Source organism: Rana temporaria, chromosome 5 (assembly GCF_905171775.1).
Source record: "Rana temporaria chromosome 5, aRanTem1.1, whole genome shotgun sequence".
In the NCBI taxonomy this organism is placed as follows: Eukaryota; Metazoa; Chordata; class Amphibia; order Anura; family Ranidae; genus Rana; species Rana temporaria.
This window is the reverse complement of record NC_053493.1, coordinates 250,285,177-250,291,176: the sequence shown is the minus strand read 5'-3', so window position 1 is coordinate 250,291,176 and position 6,000 is coordinate 250,285,177.

Sequence of the window (6,000 nt, the reverse complement as noted above, 5' to 3'; positions counted from 1 at the left end):
CTTTTTAACGTGGCTTTGGTGCAACTCCAAGGAAGCTGAAAAAATGAGGATGTCGTCTAAATAAACGACCAGGAAATCATCCAAGTACTGGCGAAAAATGTCATTAACCAAATGCTGGAAGGTGGCAGGGGTATTGCAGAGGCCAAAGGGCATTACCAAATACTCGAAATGCCCAAACCTTGATCTGAAGGCGGTCTTCCACTCATCCCCTTCTCTGATTCGGATAAGGTTATAGGCTCCCCGTAGATCTAGTTTAGAGAAAACCTGAGCTGCGCGGAAGCGTTGGAATAGCTTCGGGATGAGAGGTAGCGGATATCTGTTCTTTATAGTAATTTTGTTCAATTCTCTGTAATCGATGCACGGTCTGAGTGAGCCATCCCTTTTCCCAACAAAGAAGATTCCCGCACCAGCTGGAGAAGAGGATGGGCGAATACATTTTTTGTCAAGATTTTCCTCAATATACGCTTTGAGAGCTACTAGCTCTGTCTCCGACAAGGGGAAGATGCGACCAAAAGGAATTTTAGAGCCAGGCAGAAGGTCAATAGGACAGTCATGGTCTGTGTGGAGGAAGGCGGTCGGCTTGTTGTTTGTCAAAAACATCTTTAAAATCAAGGTAAACTGAGGGAACGTGAAGAAGATCGTCTGGTGCAGCAGTAATGGTGGAGCAGGAAGCTTTGATAGGCTGAAAGCAGTGTTGAGTGCAGTAAGAAGAAGAAAACTTAACCTCTCGTTTACCCCAGTCAATACAGGGTTGGTGAACCTGCAGCCACGGAAGTCCCAAGATGATGGGGAACATTGGGGACGGTATGAGGTCCAAACAGAGGAGTTCGTGATGACCGGTGTCGGAAGAAGCAAATATTGGTAATGTCTCTTGGGTGACTAATCCGGAACGTGGAAGGGAGCCGTCCGCCAAATGGATCTGTAAGTGAGAGTCTTTGGAACGGTGTGGAACATGTAGCTTCTGAGCGATGGCAAAGTCCAGGAAGCAACTACATGCTCCAGAGTCAATTATGGCTGGAAGCCGGGTTACCCCTGTTGGGAGCTGTAATGACAGAAAAAGGACAACATGAGTCTGTGGCAGGTTAGTAATGTGACAACTGAAGGTAGGTGGTAGGTTGGACTTACAGGGTTTCACCGGGCAGGAACGAAGAAAATGGCCTGATTCACCACAGTACAGGCACAAATTGGACTGGCGTCTTCGCTGTCTTTCTTCGGAAGTAAGAGGTGACCGAACTAGACCTAGTTGCATGGGCTCGGGGTCAGGAAGAGAGGACGCAGACGGAGCCGGGGGAGGTGTAGGGACCGTGGAAGATCTTGAAGGTGTCCAGTTGGGACGGGTCGCCTGGAAGCGTTCCGCCCGTCGTTCCCGTAAGCGCCTGTCAAGCTGCGTGGCTGATTGAATCAAAGCCTCCAATGAAGTGGGAGGATCAACTCTGGCCAATTCGTCCTTGAGGGACTCAGATAGTCCTTGACAAAATTGATATCTTAAAGCTACCTCGTTCCACCCCGTGTCTGCTGACCATTTGCGAAATTCGGCAATATAGTCCTCCACGGGTCTGCTCCCTTGGCTTAAGTTGTGGAGCGTAACTTCTGCTGTAGCTGAACGTAATGGATCGTCATACAATTTAGACATATGTTCAAGAAAAGAGTCCATAGTGTCCAGTATGGGGTTTCTTTGCTCCATTAGGCTATGGGCCCATGCTTGGGGTTCATCAGAAAGGAGCGAGATCACAAAGCCAACTTTGACAGCTTCAGAGCAAAAAGTTCTAGGTTGTAATGACAAATAGAGTAGACAGGCGTTTTTGAAAGCACGGAATTTTTTGCGGTCGCCTGAAAACCGCTCAGGTGTAGGAACCCGGGGTTCCGGATGAATCGCAGCCGCAACCGGTGCTGCAGACGACTGGGAGGTGGATGCTGTGGTTGAAGGAGAAGCTGAAGGTCCAGGTGTGACCAATTGTTTAAGACGGCCATCCATCTGCAGGTATTCCTCTTGCTTTTTGTTTTTGAACGGCATCAGTCAATGCAGAAACCTGTTGGCACAGGGCTTCAAAGGGTGAGCGTGCCCTGTCGGCCTCAGACATCTGGCTGGTTCGTATTGTCAGGAACAAACTTACCGAGGCCAAGATGCCAAGGGCGGCTCACCTTTGTGACCCGATGCGATCCGCCCCCTGGATTTGAGACAGAGGGAAGGACGCACCAGGAGGCACCGGGTCCAGTGGCAGGAGGAGATCCAAGGTAGACCGGGAACTGTATAGCAGAGGCTCACTGGAGACTGTTCAGGAAAGCACAGGAAACAGTCCAAAATAGAAGGTGCACACAGGAAACAAGGCTGAAGATAATACCAGGAACAAGCCGGAGTCAGGGGCTGAAGCAAACAGAGTATCCAAAGTCCAAAGCCAAGGGTCAGGGATTAAAGAGATCAGGTAGTCCAAGTTCAAGCCGGGGTCAAAAGGTTTACAGAGAGCGACAATCCAGAAGCAGGCCAAGGGTCGGGTAAACAAGGTATCCAAGGTAAAGTTTAGCAGCAAGGTAAATCCAAGAGCTGTTACGAACCAACAATTTGCAGGGAGGAAAGGGCTGGTTTAAATAGGCCACTCAAGCCTCTGATTGGCCCGAGGTGGAACGAGCTTGTGCGAGCCCGAGAGCGCACCCGTGCACGCGACGTCCGGACACACCGCACATGCGCACGTGCATCAGCGGCGCGCGCAACAGAGCTGGTCTGCCGTGAAGCTGGGAAGGATGTGTACGTGAAGGATTGGTGCCCTGACAGCATGATAGATAAGCATCTTTCATATGCCTGGAGCTTTAAGAAGAATTGGTCAGTAGCTGTGAGAGATTCACCCAGACATATGGCCAGGTCCAGCTGAATCATGAGACAGCTTTGTGTCTATGGGATCTCCAAACTACGGCCCTCTAGCTGTTGCGGAACAATGAGAACTAGAAGTCCCATGAAGCAGGGGCAGCCCTTCCATTAGGGGCACACTGGCGCCGCCCCCTTCATGCCACTACCCCCAGTATACATGCGTCCGGCCCCTTGCAGGATGCCAGATGCATGAATTCCAATACGTGGGGTGTTTTTTTTAAAGCCAGAGGCTCTAATAGGCTTCAAAATAGGATGAGCCCGGGGTGCAGAGAAGGCACTCGGAGCCCACCCAGGTGTGTTACAATAGTGAATTAATATTCACTATTTTAACACTGATCCTCCTCCTGGCCAATCAGGAAACGAGTCTGAGACCCGTCACCAGATTGGCTTTAAGGTCAGGCGATCCTATTTGACGCCTAGGGTGAGGGGAGGAGATGCATGGCTGTTGGAGGAAAGGACACAGGAGCCGCTGCCCGATGCCTGCTGCCCACTGTCTAGACGGGGTAAGTGCCGGACCAACCAGCAGACAGCGAGCGGAGGCGGGGGGTTGAGGTGCCGCCGGAAGGATGGTGGTTGTTTGTTGCCCCCCTCCCAAAAAAAAAAAAAAAAACACCAGCCGCCACTGTATTGTAAAACTGACATTCACAGACAAGACTAGGCATGATGGGAATTGTAGTTCCTGAATAACTGGAGGGCCATATCTTGGAGACCCCTGGATGGCTATCTGCTGACAGTGCCATTTGAGAGATTAGGGTAAAATTGTATAGGTTGGGAAACCCTGTTTAATTAATCATCATTTGTTGAGTATAAAAAATAGAATTTTTTCAGCATTATCGATAAACTGAAACACTGCATTGTGTTGCAGAAAAAAAAACTGCTGTAAATAACTCTGTATTTTCTGTGCTTCAAACCCAATGGTACATTTTTTTTTTATTTTTTTTTTTTATTTTAGTAGATTATAGTGCCCTTGAAACATCGAAATGCTATGTTGCCTATACCTGTTAATAAGTTTATGAAGCACAGGTGTTGGCTTTGATAATTTAGTGAAACCTTTGAAATCCCATGACACATTGAAACAGACAATGGTAAATTATATGCATCCTGAAAATGTGAAAAAAATATTAATGCAAACAAGGCGATGAGTTTATTCGTTAAAAGTGGAATCACAATATTGGCATTATAACATCCACAAATGTTACTTATGTGTTAAAAAATACACAGTTTTCAATCATGTCCCATTTTCCACAATTTGTATCAAAAGATTTATTATTCTTATAAATTCTCTTTGCATTTTTGTTAACAGAATGTAACTCAATAACCTTTTTTATTACCCGATTACAATGCATTATCTTTTTTTTGATGTGTAATATTTTCTTGTACCACCATATTTCCAGAAATAAAAAGAAGTTTGTAAACAAAAAAAGAAAATCAACAAATGTGATATAGCAGTTCACTTTCTCCTATTGGTCTATGCTAACAATAAACTCCAGTCTCTGAGACATTGAATAAATGCAGAGTAAACAAATCCCTTTCCAAGGAAACAAAAACCTCAAAGAACAAAACTCTATTTCTTGGACTTTGCTGGCACAAAAAGGAACACACAATGCATCATGTAAAAGTATACATAGATTTTATTACAAAATGTGTTTGTTAAAAGTGCAAAAAGGCCTATTATAGGCTATAGAACGACAGTATCACATCTCTTGATATAACAATATGCACTCTGCGGAAATATGTCCTTATGGGTCAACGTGTTTCCCATTTCTAAAGCGAGAATCACGTTTGGAGAAATAAATATAGCAGCTGACACATCTATTGGTACAAATTTCTCAATGAATACAAATTGGACAATACTAGAAAATAACAAAACTCAATGGGCCAGATTCAGATACATTGGCGCATATTTATGCCGGCGTAGCGCATCTTTTTTACACTACGCCGGCCCAGCGCGGAGAGGCATGTACTGTATTCATAAAGATATTGCTCACCAAGATGCGCCAGCGTAACGTATTTTTGACAGCGTAAGGCGGCGTAAGGCAGCGTAAGTGTAAGTGGGCGTCACCCCATGCAAATGATGGTCCGACAGTGTCGCAGAGAGATACGTCGGGCGTATCTTAAACGGTGCATGCGCTGTGACGACGACGGAATGTCTGCCCCCCTCTGCGCATGCGCACAACTGCGCCCGGCGCAACCCCTAAGATACGCCGGCCAACTGCCTACGCCCAGTGCATAAATACGCCCAGACATGCGCCCGTCAAGTGCAAAAGTACCCAAGCATTTTTTCTTACTGCTAGGACTTTTGTTTTTTGGTAGAGGCATGTCTGCACCAGGTGCTAAGAGAAGGAGGAAGCTGAATTTCTCCCCTGCTGAGAAGGCTGTGATTATAGAGGGCCTGGATAAATATGGGGCTTGCCTCTATGGGGCACAGGCTGGCACTACCAGCAAGGTGGAGAGGGATCGGATTGTCCTGGAAATCACAACCCAGGTTAATGCCCTTGGTGTTACGGCTCGTAGCACCAGGGATATCAGTAAAAAATTTAATGATTTACGGCGTCTTGTGAAGGAGAAGCTGGGCAAGATGCGTAGACATGCCAGTGGCACAGGAGGAGGACCAGCCACCAGCCTGACCCTCAATGCCGATGAGATCATTATTTCCAGGTGCCTGGATAGGGAGCTGGTGGAGGGCCTGGAGGGCTTTGATTCTGTCGATCAGCCCTTGAGGACAGGTAAGTGTGTTTTATCTTCTCTCTGGTGTGTATCACGTGTGGGGGGGCAAGGGAACATGTGACAAGTGTGTGGGTCCACCAACATGTGAATGTTTTGTGTCATCCACAGATGTGCAGGAGGTTGCTGGGCCGTCGTCGGCTGCTGGGCGACCGACCCATCCCTGGAGGAGAGTGACCCATCCTCACCTGTTGAGGAAGTGGAAGAGGAGCAGGTCACTCTGGAGGACGGGTTTTATATAGTGGAGGAGACCCCCAGACCTGTTACCTCCCCAACCTCCTCCCCCATCAGGGATAGCCTCTCAAGGGCCTTATCCCCCATCAGGGATAGCCCCTCAAGGGCCACCCCATCCAGCCTGCCCCAAGCCTCCTCTGCCCCAAGGAAGGCAACCCAGAAAACAAGGGGTGTCCCTG